Raw genomic sequence first — 17,856 nt, forward strand, 5'->3', positions numbered from 1 at the left:
ACTGTTGCAAAAAAAGCAAACCTCATTCTGCGATGTATTAGCAGGAGTGTTGGAAGCAAGACATGAGAAGTAATTCTTCCACTCTACTCTGCGCTGAATAGGCCTCAACTGTGTCCAGTTGTGTATTGTGAGTATTGTGCCCAGTTCTGGGCTCCACATTTCAGGAAAGATGTGGACAAATTGGAGAAAGTCCAGGGAAGAGCAACAAAAATGATTAAATGTCTAGAAAACATGACCTGTGTGGGAATATTATAAAAATTGAGTTTGTTTAGTCTGGAGAAGAGAAGACTGAAAGGGGACATAACAGTTTTCAAGCACATAAAAGTTTGTTACAAGGAGAAGGGAGAAAAATATTGTCCTTAACATCTGAGGATAGGACAAGAAGCAATGGGCAGTTTAGGTTAGACATTAGGGAAAACTTCCTAACTGTCAGGGTGGTTAAGCACTGGAATAAATTTCCTATGGAGGTTGTGGAATCTCCATCATTGGAGATTTTTAAGACCAGGTTAGACAAACACTGTCAGGGGTGGTCTAGATAATACTTAGTCCTGCCATGAGTGCAGGCGACTGGACTAGATGACCTCTTGAGGTCCCTTCCAGCCCTATGATTCCATGATATGGGAGACCCAGGTTTAGTTCCCCTCACTCTGCCAGAAGAGGAGAAAAGATTTGAACAGGGATCTCCCATCTCTCAGAAGAGTTCTTTAACCTCTGAGTTATGGGCTATTCTGAAGCATTTGATTTTGGCTGCCAGATTTTAGATGGACAGCTGGTCTGATCCAATCTAGCAATTTCAGTATCACTGGATTTGAAAAATAAAATAAAATGCTTTTCATTTGGGTGCTCCCTTTTTCTTGGCAATCACCCAGTTCCTTTGTCAAGATGAAATATTCTACTCACTTGTCAGCTTGGTAGTTTATGCTCTCCAGAACTAGATCATTGCCTTGAAAAACAGAGAGCGAGTCCTATTATCCCTTAAACATATTATTGTGGGGGGAGGGAGATTTTTATAGGACACTAAAAACATCAACTCTTGTGATTTGTTAAAAATATGTCACCACAGAGATTTATCTGGGAGGGGGGAGGAGCTCAGGTTCAGCTTTTTGCATGGATTGCCTCTCATTCAGTAAAACATCATTTACAGTTCAAAGCAGAGATAAATCAGCATGCTATGATCTGTAGACATCCTTCTCCTTCAAACTATATTATGCTGTGTTACTTTGGCAGCAGAACACCCATTGAAGTGTACTGAATGGTGGCACATTATTCACACTGTTTAGATATTGGTAAGAAATACCTGACATTCTGGATTTTTTAAAAAATATGAATGTATATAGCGCATACAATTAATTCTATCCAGTGATCACAGCATGGCTAGCTACTTACATAATATATTAATTTAATAATGATATTGTGGTTCAGGGTTGTGTAAATGAAATATTTATTTTAATGCATTTTGCAAGCCTCTGCATAGGATACAGAACTACAACTAGGTAAAACTAAGCCCAAACCATAAAACTGGATCTGCTGTGTCCTCTAAACTTCAGAGATGTTCAGGTTCAGATCTAAATGGGCATCTCCACTTTGCAACTCTGTCCTATTATATACATATATAGGTAATTGATTTCACTTTGGTAATAAGAATAAACTCAGTGGCAAATGCCACCACCCCTACAATGATACCCTCCCTCTCCATCCTGTAGTGGACTGACATTTGAAACTTCTGAGTTTACTGTCAAATACACTCTTGTCCCTTTGGGTCCCTGGGTCCAGATTCAAATCAATGGGAGTTAGGGTCTTAAATATCTTTGTGGCTCGGGGCCCTGGTCCTGCAAACTTTCATAGCCAAACTGACAATTAGTCCTAAGAAAGACCTCTGTTGCTTTGTGAGTTCATAAGGCAAAAAAAAGTGTGCTGTATTTGCTATTTAATATCTCTTTGGTGGTTTTTTTAAAATTTTATTTCTGGGAACAGCACATTTTATAAATTAAGTGACTGGGGAAATTTATTAATCCTTTGTTCATTTTCTTTCTCTTGCAAAAAGTCCACTCCTCGAGACCAAAGCTTTCTGGCTGATCAGAAGCTGTGACATAATCCCCACAGTACTGAATGAGTGAGGTTTCCATTCATTCCACTGATAGATTGATCAGAGAAAGTTACGTGCCTTATTAGCTGAGCAGAATGGTTTACTTAATGGACTTAATTTTATGGGCCATTAAAAGAAAAGTGATTTTAAATCTGTGTACAAATGGGCAAACAGGACTATATCCAATAAGAACAGTCCTGAGCCTTCATCTCAAACTGAATCTGAACACAAAGGTCCTGGAGGCATGAAAAAGAATTTGACATATTTGCACTTCCAGGTTTGGGTCAGAACCAAATTTGGAAGTACTGAAATGCCAGAGAAGTATTGCTATTTATTTGTATTGTAGTAGCACCTTAGGGTCCAAACTCTTGAGCAGGGCCACATTGTGCTAGGTGCTATACAATCACCTAACAAAAAGACAGTTCCTGGCCCAGAAAGCTCTTGGTCTAAGAATCTGTTTTCATGGTGTTTCTGGCCCAGAGTAAACTTAAGAAGATATGATCAAAGTAAATTTCCAGGCAGATGTATACTTTGTATGTGTTTTGGTAAATTCAGATTAACTTTGCACAAATGTGCAACTCTTTGGATCCTTAATGACATCATGATTCTAATTTTTCAGGTTCACTCATTGCGAGTCATTATGACAGCTGTTTATTGGGGAAGCAGTATAACTCAGTGACAAGGGCATGGAATTAGGAGATCTGAGTTCTTTTCCTAGCTCAGCTGCAGACTGCTGGCGGGCAGTGACCAAGTCAGTGCCTTAGTTTCTCCATCTAAAAAAGGTAGAAAATGACAGTGACCTCTTTGTAAAATTCTTCGAGATCTTCTGTCAAGGTTCCTTCCCCACTCTGAACTCTAGGGTACAGATGTGGGGACCTGCATGAAAAACCCCCTAAGCTTATTTTTACCAGCTTAGGTTAAAACTTCCCCAAGATACAAACTATTTTACCTTTTGCCCTTGGACTTTATTGCTGCCACCACCAAGCGTCTAACAAATATATAACAGGGAAAGAGCCCTCTTGGAAATGTCTTTCCCCTCAAAATCCTCCCAAACCCTACACCCCCTTTCCTGGGGAAGGCTTGATAAAAATCCTCACCAATTTGCATAGGTGGACACAGACCCAAACCCTTGGATCTTAAGAACAATGAAAAAGCAATCAGATTCTTAAAAGAAGAGTTTTAATTGAAGAAAAAGTAAAAGAATCACCTCTGTAGAATCAGGATGGTAAATACCTTACAGGGTAATCAGATTCAAAACATAGAGAATCCCTCTAGGTAAAACCTTAAGTTACAAAAAGACACAAAAACAGGAATATACATTCCATTCAGCACAGCTTATTTTATCAGCCATTTAAACAAAACAGAATCTAACGCATATCTAGCTAGATTACTTACTTAGTTCTAAGACTCCATTCCTTTTCTGTTCCCCGCAAAATCAACACACAGACAGAGAGAACCTTTGTTTCTCCCCCCCTCCAGCTTTGAAAGTGTCTTGTCTCCACATTGGTCATTGTGGTCAGGTGCCAGCGAGGTTATCCTAGCTTCTTAACCCTTTACAGGTGAAAGAGTTTTTCCTCTGGCCAGGAGGGATTTTAAAGGTGTTTACCCTTCCCTTTATATTTATGACATCTTCTGACAAAAAGTGCTATATAATGTATTACTATAATTACATCACAGTGACCACTTTAAATAATTTGCTTATCTCCCCTATTATATTCACCTTTTCTTTAAAATACCAGAAGGCATTCTTTTAGGGTACAAACGGCATGCTGCATTGAGAGAATAATTAAGAGTAAGCCTGTGAAAGGAGCTAAATGAGTTTTGATTGTTTTGCAAAAATGGGCCCTCGGGGATTATTTTGCTAGGCTATACCCTGTAGTGAGACAATTATATAACTGGAGCTTCTAAATAGAAGTCCATTAACTATCATAGCAGCGATGTAATAATATGGAAAAATACTGAGAGCAAGGTGTGTATTTTGAAAGGAAAATGTAAATGTAGGCAATATTTGTTTTCATGTAATGTAAGACAAGGGGAATATGTTCAATAGTATGGCAGTTGAAATTATGTAAAGTGCTCCTTTTAACAGCTGTTTTAAATGGGAAGAGCCTTCTGAATGAAGGACCTGGGTCAGGTCTGGGACTTCCTTCCTTCCTTCTCCACACCCCTTTGGTCTTCTAGGGCCCATGTTTGTTGACTGTCAGGGCATGCTGCAAAGACTGTCAGTTCTTCCAGGCTATCTCATGGCATGTGGGTTGAAAAAGATATGAGTGAGTAGAGGGGAGGATATTTTTTGCAGGGTAGAATTTTTTTAAAATATAGAAATGGATCTGTTTGGATTTTTGTAAATGGTTTTATAAAATTCAAATTAATCCAGACTTTTAGATTCAGTATGTGCTTGATAAATTCCAATAAATTACAGAAATTATTGCAGTGGAGCTCATGTACAGATCTCAGTTCAGTGCACTTTCAAATGTTCACATAATAGAATGTGTTATAGATTACTATCAGAAGTAATGGGAGGGTTCTAACCGTAACCACAGGCTACTGCCCTCCTGGCTCAAGTCAGACTGTAGAAGAATGAGGAGATGCACTAGGGCCAATACTGCACAATTGAAGTCACAGGAAGTTTTGTTATTGACTTCACTGAGATGGGGATAGGGTCCACCCTGGGCATAATGTTGCATTTTGAAAAAGAGTTAGGGTGTACTAATGTGAGCAAAGAAAGTCTGAATTGTAGTATAAATTGCTATCCCCTACTCCATATCCTGGACATAATAATCACCCACATACTCAAGCAATTTGGTGGTTTCAGATGGTCTGTATGACAAGTAAAAATGATCATTCCCTCTGCATGTGGTGCATTTTTCATTAGAAACTATCTATGTATCTCGAAACAGTGAAATTGACTATAGACAAAGCATTGTCAAATGCCACTAAGTCTGTGCGCGTGTGTGTGTAATACAATATTCTAATGTCTTTAGTGTAAGTGTTTTTAGGTGTTACTTGTAAGTTAAAAATAGTAAGTTAAAATATCACACTTCTGCTAGATTTTTTTAAAATTCCAAAATATCCCTTTCATATTCTAATTGAAAATATAGGCGAGGACAGCTGCCATCTTTTAGTTAAAAAAAAAGCTTACTAAAGGACTTGTTACTGACATACAGCTGATGTTTTCTTTTAGTTAGGGGAGAGTCCATTTAAATTCTAATCATAGGACCTGATTCTGCAAACACCTCTGCATGTGTTTAATTTGAAGCATGTGACAAGTGAAACAAATTGGAAACTAATGGCATGTCTACTTTGGGGATTTAATCTGAAGTTTTTGATGAGCATCAGGTAAGTCACAGTATGTAAGTCACAGCAATAGCCTGCACATGGAATGCCTGTTCCATTTTCAGTTCACACCATGGGAACTCCCAGTGGTGGTTTGCTGCAAATTAAGGACATAGTCTTCTTGGGGAGTTTCCCATGGTCCTTTGCTTCATTGCTGAGAAGCATGGCTCCTGGGATTGTTTATGCTGTGAATTGTGGGAAGCCAGATGGCTTCAATTAAAAAAAAAATCCATGTTTCCACTGTCTCCACCTCAACTTCCTTTCTGGTTTGGCTTGTGCTATTTTTGAATTGCTGCCTGCTTGCATGGACCTGACAGTACTCTGTGCCACTAAGGCAACAACAGCATATACAGAGCCTGCTTGAACGGTATTACAGCAGTCAAAGCCAGAAAAAATTGGCATTGGGCTTTGCCCGTTGCGCTATCAAGCAGACGATGAAGGAACAGGAGAATATTCTCGGCAGGAGCAGCAGCTCCTCAGGCAGCAGGAGAACACTCTGAAGCGGTGGCAGCAGGCCAAGGAGAAAGAGGATGATCCCAAGCTGTTGGAACTAAAGGACTGGTTTCAGCTACACAGCATTTAGTGATATGTCTTGGCCTGGGAATCCAGCATGGATTGGTGGGAGAATATAGTTCTGTAGACCTGAGATGACCAGCAGTGGTGAGAGAACTTCAGGAAGGGAAGGGCTACTTTTTTCGATATCTGTGCAGTATTGTCTCCAGAGCGGCAACAACAGCATACTAACACGCAGTATCCCATCCTCGTGGAGAAGCGGGTTGCCATTGCCACCTGGAACTGGTTCCATGCAGAGTGTTACTGATCTGTAGCCAACCAGTTTGGTGTGGGGAGATCAACTGTTGGGGTCATTTCCATGCAGATCTGCTACGCTATTGATAAGGTACTGCTTAACCGGATCACAAAACTAACTAATGCTCAGGAGATTATTGATGGCTTTGCACACATGGAGTTCCCAAACTATATTGGGGCAATTGATGGAGTCCATGTGCTTATCATTTGCATGTCCTGGCCAGGGTGCAGAATTTATAAACAGAAAGGGGGAGGGTATATCTCCATAGTGCACCAAGGACTGCTTGACCACCGTGGCAGGTTCACAGACATAAATGCAGTGATCTGGAAGGGTCCACGATGGAAGGGTCTTTTGGAACTCTATTCTATCTAAATTAATGGAGGAAGGACTCATTGGCCCCAGGACCACTGTGGACATTAATGGTGTGGAGATTGGTCCATGAAGCCATACACAGGCCACTTGGACAGAAGGAAGGGAAATTTTAACTAGCACCTGAGTAGTTGCAACATGGTGGTAGAGCGTGCATGTGATCATTTCATGGTGCTGTTTATGAAATAGGTTGAAAACAACAGATCATTTTATGTTGTTGTTTATGCAATAGGGTGGAACCAGCAGGAAATATTTTTTTTAGCCATTATAACTTCATGTTGTGTTCAGCTGAACATTTGTGAGAACAAGGGAGAAAGCCGTAATGATGGGTGGGAGGCTGAGGCGCTGAGTCTTACTCAGCGGTTTGAGTAGCCAGCAAGGTGTCCCACAGAAAATGCTCATGCTTGGGGGGATGTTGTCAAAGATGCCTGTTAGTTGTATATTGAGCTTCATGCCTGAACACGTGCTGCCGTTAGCCCATGGAAGGAGTGTGGCAGGGAGAGTCCAGCTCTGAAAGCAGCAGCTGTGGAGCTTCCTGCAGCTGTGGGAAATTCATGGAGGTGGAGGAGGGTCTGATCTCCCCCATGCTGCTAGGAGCGCCACAGCTGGGGGCTTTGAGATGCTCGTCCAGGTCAGGCTGGGGAGGGACAGAACTTACTCTTCCCCTGCACGGCCACTCTCGGGGACGACATAGGTGTCGACTCCATGGGTGCTTCAGGGCTGAAACACCCATGGGAAAAAATGGTGGGTGCTTAGCACCCATGGGCAGCCCCCCATCAATGCCTCTCCCTCCCCGCAGCGCTTCCCACTCACCTGCAGCCCCACGGAGGAGCACTTCCCCCTCCCTCCCAGCGCCTCTCGCCTGCCACAGATCAGCTGTTTCGGTGTGAGGAAGCGCTGGGGGAATGGGGGAGGAGCAAGGGGCTGGAGGAGGAGCGAGGATGCAGCACACTTGGGGGAGGGGGTGGAACTGGGCGGGAAGAGGCGTGGCAGGGGCGAGAAGAGGTGGGGCGGAGCGGGATGGGAAGAAGCAGGGCTTGGGTGGGGCATCGGGGGAAGGAATGGAGTGGGGGTGGGGCCTGGGCAGAGCTGGGGGGAGCACCCCCTGGCAGATTAGAAACTCGGTGCCTATGGGGGAGGATCAGACCCACCTCCAGGTACCACACCCAGCTGGGGGAAGCTCCCTGGCTGCTGCCTTCAGAGCCCAGCTCTAAAGATAGTGGAGAAGTGAGGGTGGCAATCCCGTGACCAACCTACAACAGCTTTGTGGCCCCCCACAACCTCCTTTTGAGTTGGGACCCCCAAGGTTACAACACCATGAAATTTCAGATGTAAACATTTGAAAATGTGAAATTCACCAATTTTAAAATCCTCTGGCTGTGAAATTGATCAAAATGGACTGTGAATTTGGTAGGGCCCTACTTATTGTTCATATTCCAGACTGGGCATGGTTGCATTTTTTTTTTTGTTATGTATATATGAATTTAACTACCTGAGACTCTTCCCAGTCTTGGGGAAATCTCAGAGACGGTAAGTGGTCGGTGTGTGAGGAGGGAGCGGGGTGCATTGGGATTTCTGTCTGCTGTATATGCTGTTAGGAAGATTGGAGTGGGGTGAGGTGTGTTGGAATTACATTCACAATTTGGTTTTGCAGTTTTGTTTGCACACTGGAGGTGCTTGTATGGCACTGGACAGTGTCAGCTGACCAAGTCAAGGGCAGTCTACCCTAGTGATCGAAGTGGGTGACAGTAGTCCAGTGCCAAGCCAACAGTCAAATTGGAAGGCAGGAACTGGATGCCAGAGCCAAGGTTCAAGCTGGTGTCTGTGGTCAGGAGCCAGAGCCAAAGGTCAAACCAGAGGGCAGGAACTGGAGCGAGCAGGATAGCAGGCAAGGAGGGGCTCAAGGCCCTTCCAGTCAGTCAGGTGGTGTGGCTAATCAGGCAGCCTGCTGCAGGCCAGCTGCACGGATGTGGCTGCCTGGAGACAAGCTCTGCTGCAAGCCCTGATTCCTGACTGAGAGGCATAGGTGCTAGAACTAGGGGTGCTGGAGGTGGCTTGAATTGGTTTCCATCATTCAGGATTTACAATTTGGTTCAATGGCTCTCAGCACCCCCACTATAAAAATTGTTCCAGCACCCCTGCAGAGAGGTTATAGGGGCGGGGGGATGACAAACTTGATAGTAATCCACTCTACATCCCCTTCAGGCTGTCCTCACTCTTGACATTACACTGAGGACGTGATCGTTCCCCTCTATTCGACATTGGTGAGGCCTCATCTGGAGTACTGTGTCCAGTTTTGGGCCCCACACTACAAGAAGGATGTGGATAAATTGGAGAGAGTCCAGCGAAGGGCAACAAAAATGATTAGGGGTCTAGAACACATGACTTATGAGGAGAGGCTGAGGGAGCTGGGATTGTTTAGCCTGCAGAAGAGAAGAATGAGGGGGGATTTGATAGCTGCTTTCAACTACCTGAAAGGGGGTTCCAAAGAGGACGGCTTTAGACTGTTCTCAATGGTAGCAGATGACAGAACGAGGAGTAATGGTCTCAAGTTGCAGTGGGGGAGGTTTAGATTGGATATTAGGAAAAACTTTTTCACTAAGAGGGTGGTGAAACACTGGAATGCATTACCTAGGGAGGTGGTAGAATCTCCTTCCTTAGAGGTTTTTAAGGTCAGGCTTGACAAAGCCCTGGCTGGGATGATTTAACTGGGAATTGGTCCTGCTTCGAGCAGGGGGTTGGACTAGATGACCTTCTGGGGTCCCTTCCAACCCTGATATTCTATGATTCTATGATTCTATGAGGCAGACAACTAGGAGCCAGAGAATGATCTTATTCAAAAAGGCAAAAGGCAGACCAGCGAGATATACTGTGAAGTTATTCACCAGGATGGTCCCCCCAGAAGTGCTGAAGGAGTGGAAGCAGCTTACAAGCTATACCAGGGGCAGGTGTGTGTGGCTATTCCCTATATTATGAAAAGCAAAAATTGAGCAATTTCTCAATCTTAAACTCTACTATAGCCTCCCTGCAGATATGAAGAAAGTGCATAGGAAAATAGGTAGGGTCCTCCAATGAGTGTCAGTTAGAATGTGTGTTATGAGGTGTTACAGGGTCCACTCATCACAGCGGTGTCTCCTGCTGTCATTCACGGGGATTAGTTCTGCCAGTCAGTGCACCCTCTCCTGATGGTGCCTATCTGGTCATCCTCACTGCCTGCAGACTTGCGTCAGACTAAATACCACAGCATTCTCTTCATGACTCGACCCTCTGGCCACGTCATGATCTGTGTTTCCCCCTTCTGGGGTTAGGTATTACTGTGCACCAGTCATGCCACTTCCCCAGTGGTGAATGGGAGGGACCTGAGCCCACCAATTACTCCAGGTCCCAACCCAGGGACCCTGTGGATCGCAGCCTGCTGCTGTGCCTCTTTAACTTCTGTTCCTGCTGCTTTAATTCCCTGGGCCACTTCCCTGTGGCCCCAGTACCTTCTTTGCCCTCTTCTCAGGGCATTCAGCCAGCTAGTCCCAGCAGCCAGCTAGGAGCTCCCTCTTGCTCCCCGGGTCCCTGTTAGCAGCTGCTCTGCCCAAGGTACTTCCCTTCCCACAGCCCACTAGGAACACAGTCCTCAGACCCTGAGCTCCCAGCAGCCACTGACTCTTCTCTGCCCTGCAGCTCCCTTTTATGTGAGCCCACTGGGCCCTGATTGGCTGTTCCATGCAGCGTCCCCCCAATTGGCTGCTTCCTGCGCAGTCTCCCTAGGTTGCTTGTAGGAGTCACATCCATTGTTCCTTTCTGGGACAGGGTGTGGCAGGTCCATGATGCCTTGATTAACCCCTGCAGGGTGAGTGTGGGGTAGAAACCCCATCACACAAGGCATTTGTACCTCAGCTGATAGCTGTATTGTTTGTATTGTGCCATTACTGGTCAAACAATATACATTTAAATCTCATGTAAACTGTGAACGCTCACCAAACTTATTTTCCTGTAACCATTGTCACAACTGTTGAATTTTGCACAAGTGAATTTTTTCTTTGTTCATCTTTGCCACGGGGCAGGGGGCAGTGTAGAGGTTGGTGGCTGCCATTTGAGACAGCAGAAGGAGGGAGGTTTTGCTGGTCAGAATTGATGAGGGAAAGGGAAAGGAAAATAGGCAGATGAGCAACTGCCTTTCATGCTGTGGTCCTGAAAAGAGTCAACAGTTGTGACTTTAGCATGTCACAGAGACCTATTGCCTGGGTGGAGCAGCTCCTATTTGGAAACATGTACAGGGGTGGGGTGTATGTGTGTGTGGGGGGGTGTCTAAACAGACAGCATGGGCCAAGGGATGGAGGGGAGCAGAGACTGGATACTCTGAAGGGCTACTAGCTCACATCTGCCTACAATGATAGTGGCTATGGGGTACCAAGAATGGCAGTATGGCACAATAACAATAAATTTCAAAGATAAATGCTTTCATCCCAGAGCTCCTTGCAGGGGATCTGCTTCTTCAGCCCCAGTCTGGGTTCCTGGTTGGGACCTGGACTCAGGAAATGCATGGCAGGATTTGTGGTCCATTACAGCAGGACAGAATGGGGGCTGTCAGGGTCTTGAGTCCCCAAAAGATCCTGGAGTTCAGGGGACGGCTCCTCTGCGGCATCTTCCTGCTCATTCTCCAATGGGTCTGGCCAGTTGTCCTTGGTGGTGGGGAGAGCACAGGCAGCAGATTCCGCCTGGTGTCTGGGACAAGCTGTATTATAATTTTCCAGGTCATCAAAAAATTGACAGGGCACATGGTCCCTGCTGAATGGTCACCTATTGTCCACTGATTCAATGTACTTTTTTCCTGAGCTACTAGATCTTTATCTAGCACCTCTCAGCATCCTGGTCATGGCTCCATGCAGACATCTGCTGTGCAGTGTCCACAAAAAGGAATATATTCCAGTGGCTGACCACAAGCAATTCCTGAATTGACACTTCTCCCCAGATGATGATGAGATCCAAGGTCTCAGTATGGCTAAAAACAGCTGTGTAAGGCTAGCTGTGGGGCTTCTGGAGTGGTATCATGGTTACATCACAAAAATCCAGGAGCAAATGGACAAAACCTGATTCTGTGCCAGCTTTCAAAGGGGGCAGAGTTGGCCTGGGGATGTGACAAAAGGAAAGTGGAAGTCACACAGGTGAATGGACAGGTCTTAATGGCTGATTGCAAAGCACTGTAGGATAGCCATTGGACCCATGCAAAAAGTGGTGCACAGCAATTGCGTCCACATGAACAACAGACCAAACTAATTCAAGTCTACATACATCACAATTATAGCACAAGTACCAATTCAAAGCAAACACTTTGTAAGCAGACTCCAGAGTTTGTAATAAATGCGGAGTTAGGATGCAGTGATGGATTGCATTGTTTGTATGCAAGTGTTTTCAAACCAGATTATTTCAATTTGATCTGGTTTAAACCCCCAAAACGAAAAGTAGAGAGATGCTTTTAGATTTGTCTGGAGTCTCTGAAGTATGAAAATAACTGAATAAGCTGCTTACCTTTAACTTGAAATACAATAAAAACTTTTATGCCCATATATCACTATGTATTTGTGTATAAGTGAGGACTTGTATGGTATGACTAACCTGATGATAATATACAGAGAAATTTTGAAGTCAATCAGTGGCACCACTCATGCTTAAATTTATACACATATTTAAGTACCTTCCTGAACTGCGTTCTTCATAAAGATTCAGTTATAAAAAATGTACTTCTGCATACTCTAAAAAATTCTCACTGTGGAATACCATTACTTTTCATTTCTTAAATATGTGTAAAATTACTATTATTAAAGTTAAACAATGCTGCCATTATCTTGTATCAAGAAGGTTATGTATCAAAATATTTCCTTTAAAAGCTGGAGAGCTTCAACAATACATATCAGATTTGAAAACTCTCTCAGTGATTCAACCATCTTAGATTATTTATTGTGCATACTGATTTTGCTGCTGTTTCAGAAAATAATCATGTCTTTGTGCTCCCAATATATCATAGTCACATTTTTCATAACTTTAAAGACAAGTAACAGCCAGTGCTGCTTTTCCTCCCATTCCAGCCCCACAACACTTAGCTTTCTCTTCCCATTATATTCTTATAGGCATAGGGAACTGTACACAGTGAAATTGTCTTTCTAACTCTCTGGACTGAATTATATTACCCTATAAGCAAAAATATTGAATAAAATAGGTTTTGCTTAGTTATACAGTTCTGTAGTACTACTTTTTGTATATTTTAAAGGATTTATATTATTTGTAAGCACTTTTGATGATTATTTGTGTATCAGCAGATGGATAGTGATTTACGTAATTCAAATTCAGTTTTCCCAGGACAATAAAAAAGAAAGTAGGATTAGGTAAAATATTGAAAAAATGATGCTGACTTCTGTAGAGGGCTCAGTACATTAATGAGCCATTGAAGATTCAATGTGGAGGAACCTATATTGTCTTTTCCTGCAGGAGTTCCAATTTGGAAAAAAAATGTGATTTTGCTCTTTTGCTACAGCTAAATAGGACAGTTTTAACTTAGTATCGCACCCTATAGCTTTGGACTCTTCATGTATTATTTCTGCATAAGATAAGCTATTATTTTATTAATTCTGCCATTTATATGTTGGTAAGTAAAATATTCTGATGTGTTTTTTATGTGCAGAAAGACATTCACTTATTTTCCCCTATGATTTTATTCTTTATTTTAAAAAAAATAGCAGCAGGATGGAAAAATTCTTTGAATATGAGTCCAGACCATCAGTGTGTGTTTATTTACACAATGTGTGTGTGTGTGTGTGTGTGTGAGAGAGAGAGAGAGAGACAGAGAGAGAGAGTATATTTTTTAATATTTTGGATAATCTATCCCATACAGTCAAATTGAAAATGATTCACAATATACCATATATACTTGTTCACAAGCCAAATTTTTTTTAATAAAAAAGGGAAGCATCAGAGAAGGGGGTCAGCTTATGAACAGGTATAGAGAGGGAGAGGTGAGACACAGCCCCTCCCCCCAACAGAGGGAGGAAGGAGAGGCAGCACAGCCAGCAGAGCCAGAAGGAAAGAGGCAGGGCCAGAGTCTCTCTGCTTCTGGCCACGCTGTTCTCCCCCCAGCCTCCGAAGCAGCTACAGCTCTGGGGCTGGCAGGCTGCAGCTGTGCCACTCGGCCCTGCCCACCAGAGCAGGTTGCGGCCGTGCCACCCGACCCAGTCTGCTGGAACATGCTGCGGCCACGCCGCCTGGTCTGGCCTGCCGGAGCAGGCTCTTGGAGCAGCTCCAGCCAGGCCACAGACGTCCTCCCCTGGCCCTCCCCAGATAAGGTGGGAATTACAGGGTCATCTTATGAATTATAGGGTCTGCTTATGAATGGGTCATAAAAATTTTCCATGTTTACTTATCCATTTTGGGGGGGTTGGCTTATAAACGAACCACCTTATGATCGAGTATATACAGTATGTCAATGTCATAAATAAAATAGAAGCTTGCTGGACGTGAACAAACCACAGCATACTTGACAGATATTATTGAAGCATGTACGTGCTAGCCTTACCTAAATGCATGGGGGAGCATATTAAGGCCATCAAGAGAGCAACAAATAATTAGGCACAGGCTTTAAATCACTGCCCAAGTTGGGGGTAAGGACAGGCTACCACACGATGGAAAATGCAGTGTACAGTGATGTCATGTGTACCTCTTTAATCTCTCACATACCTGTATTACTAAATTGGCATATTGCACTGCCATAGAAAAACATATTTAGGGTGTGTATGTACACATGCATGTGCACAAGGAGTCTTTCTGCACATGTGCCTTCCATGTAATGATCAAACTCTGCAGTCTCTGTGCTCTTTTGAGCAACTGCTGGGGATAGGCTGTTAGTAGGTGAGACCATAGTCCTGCCTCTCTTGCACTGGTCATGGAGCTGGCTGGCCACCCATACTTGTCTGTGCCTAAAGGTAATAACATAACCAAAAATGTGTAGCTGAAACATCCAGAATGTGTAGCAAAGAGCCACAATTCATAGCACTCACTTTTTGCTGTGAATACCTACAACTGTATGTTTGTATCACTGAAAGTAATATCCATTGTGTGAATTCCTAGCTGCATTAAATATGTAATGCCTATACTTTTTGGCTTCCTCTAGTTATTTTTTGTTTTCAGAGGAGTTAAGGAAAGAATGTTATATATTTCTATTTCATCAAATACTGGTAGTTAGTACAGAACTGTAATACTAAATGTTATTTCCCCACAATTTGTTGTTTTTTATCTCCCTGTAGTTCTTCTATCATAATGCAGTCACCGCCACAGGACTGGATGGGCAGCAAATGAAGAGCATGACAATCAGGGTAAGAAGCTGTGACATTATCTGATTAAGATATGACCATGCAAAAGCTTTGTTGCTACCACTGTTATATAATTACAACCAATTTTATACAAAGTGTGGCGCATCACCAGAAAAGGTTAAACAGCTGGCAGGCTAATTGACCCAAATTCAACCCTTAGAGACATTTTGGTAGATAATGTTTGTGTTTTTGTGTGTTTACATATATATTGTTAGAAGTTAACAATGTAATCAAACAGTCCCTGTCTATGCTGTATTCTGTTAATTCAGAGATCAAAAGGACATCTTAACATTTAAATGAACTGTAAACACAGGAAGAAAAGGAGTACTTGTGGCACCTTAGAGACTAACCAATTTATTTGAGCATGAGCTTTCGTGAGCTACAGCTCACTTCATCAGATGTATACCGTGGAATCTGCAGCAGACTTTATATACACACAGAGAATATGAAACAATACCTCCTCCCACCCCACTGTCCTGCTGGTAATAGCTTATCTAAAGTGATCATCAGGTGGGCCATTTCCAGCACAAATCCAGGTTTTCTCACCCTCCACCCCCCCACACAAATTCACTCTCCTGCTGGTGCTAGCCCATCCAAAGTGACAACTCTTTACATAATCAAGTCCGGCTATATTTACATAATCAAGTCGGGCTAAACACAGGATATCACTGTAGTCCTGTCTCTTTGAAATGTATAACAAATCACCTGAGAATGGTGGGAAACAGTCAATTGCCTTATGTTAATCTGTGCAGCTAATTACCGGTGATGCTTAGGAAACAGGTCCACTTCAAAGTCCCCATAATTGCCGGAAGCATGCCAGAGCTGGAGGGACATGCTGGTTGCTCCTGGGGAGCCACGTGGAGCCAGGTAGGGAGCCTGCCAGCCCCACGCTAACCAGACGTTTAATAGCCCAGTAAGCAGTGCTGATTGGAGCCACCACGGTCCCTTTTTGACTGGGCGTTCCGGTCAGAAAATGGACACCTGGCAACCCTATCGGTCAGGGTTACAAAAGGCTATTGCTATTACATGCTAGGATTCAGTCTCTGGTGAGTTAAAAACCAAGTTCATTCATACATGTTTATCACTCTACTGGACATCTGTATAGACAAGATTCTGATCTTGTAAACCCATATGCATCTGAGTCCTGGTCTACACTAGGACTTTAGGTCGAATTTAGCAGCGTTAAATCGATGTAAACCTGCACCCGTCCACACGATGAAGCCCTTTATTTCGACTTAAAGGGCTCTTAAAATCGATTTCCTTACTCCACCCCGACAAGTGGATTAGCGCTTAAATCGACCTTGCCAGCTCGAATTTGGGGTACTGTGGACACAATTCGATGGTATTGGCCTCCGGGAGCTATCCCAGAGTCCTCCATTGTGACCGCTCTGGACAGCACTCTCAACTCAGATGCACCGGCCAGGTAGACAGGAAAAGAACCGCGAACTTTTGAATCTCATTTCCTGTTTGGAAAGCGTGGCAAGCTGCAGGTGACCATGCAGAGCTCATCAGCACAGGTGACCATGATGGAGTCCCAGAATCGCAAAAGAGCTCCAGGATGGACTGAACGGGAGGTACGGGATCTGATCGCTGTTTGGGGAGAGGAATCCGTGCTATCAGAACTCCGTTCCAGTTTTCGAAATGCCAAAACCTTTGTCAAAATCTCCCAGGGCATGAAGGACAGAGGCCATAACAGGGACCCGAAGCAGTGCCGCATGAAACTGAAGGAGCTGAGGCAAACCTACCAGAAAACCAGAGAGGCGAACGGCCGCTCCGGGTCAGAGCCCCAAACATGCCGCTTCTATGATGAGCTGCATGCCATTTTAGGGGGTTCAGCCACCACTACCCCAGCCGTGTTGTTTGACTCCTTCAATGGAGATGGAGGCAATACGGAAGCAGGTTTTGGGGACGAAGAAGATGATGATGAGGAGGAGGTTGTAGACAGCTCACAGCAAGCAAGCGGAGAAACCAGTTTTCCCGACAGCCAGGAACTGTTTCTCACCCTGGACCTGGAGCCAGTACCCCCCGAACCCATCCAAGGCTGCCTCCTGGACCCAGCAGGCGGAGAAGGGACCTCTGGTGAGTGTACCTTTTAAAATACTATACATGGTTTAAAAGCAAGCATGTGAAAGGATTACTTTGCCCTGGCATTCGCGGCTCTCCTGGATGTACTCCCAAAGCCTTTGCAAAAGGTTTCTGGGGAGGGCAGCCTTATTGCGTCCTTCATGGTAGGACACTTTACCACTCCAGGCCAGTAACACGTACTCGGGAATCATTGTAGAACAAAGCATTGCAGTGTATGTTTGCTGGCATTCAAACAACATCCGTTCTTTATCTCTCTGTGTTATCCTCAGGAGAGTGAGATATAATTCATGGTCACCTGGTTGAAATAGAGTGCTTTTCTTCAGGGGACACTCAGAGGAGCCCATTCCTGCTGGGCTGTTTGCCTGTGGCTAAACAGAAATGTTCCCCGCTGTTAGCCACAGGGAGGGGGGAAGGTTGAGGGGGTAGTCACGCGGTGGGGGGAGGCAAAATGCGACCTTGTAACGAAAGCACATGTGCTATGTATGTAATGTTAATAGCAAGGTTTACCCTGAAAGAGTGTAGCCACCGTTTTATAAAATGTGTCTTTTTAAATACCGCTGTCCCTTTTTTTTTCTCCACCAGCTGCATGTGTTTCAATGATCACAGGATCTTCTCCTTCTCAGAGGCTAATGAAGCTTAGAAAGAAAAAAAAACGCACTCGCGATGAAATGTTCTCCGAGCTCATGCTGTCCTCCCACACTGACAGAGCACAGACGAATGCGTGGAGGCAAATAATGTCAGAGTGCAGGAAAGCACAAAATGACCGGGAGGAGAGGTGGTGGGCTGAAGAGAGTAAGTGGCGGGCTGAAGACAGGGCTGAA

The 17,856-nt window shown here is 44.1% G+C and overlaps 1 long non-coding RNA gene across 1 annotated transcript in view; it reads left to right on the forward strand.

The window, feature by feature from the left end:
• LOC125630586 (uncharacterized) overlaps nucleotides 1–17,856 on the forward strand; it is a 217,377-nt gene that overhangs the window by 111,222 nt on the left and 88,299 nt on the right. Inside the window, exon 7 of the long non-coding RNA XR_007354707.2 lies at nucleotides 14,885–14,953. This is a non-coding gene — a long non-coding RNA (uncharacterized LOC125630586). The remainder of the gene's footprint in view (nucleotides 1–14,884; nucleotides 14,954–17,856) is intronic.

This window comes from Caretta caretta, chromosome 1 (genome assembly GCF_965140235.1).
Source record: "Caretta caretta isolate rCarCar2 chromosome 1, rCarCar1.hap1, whole genome shotgun sequence".
NCBI lineage: Eukaryota > Metazoa > Chordata > Testudines > Cheloniidae > Caretta > Caretta caretta.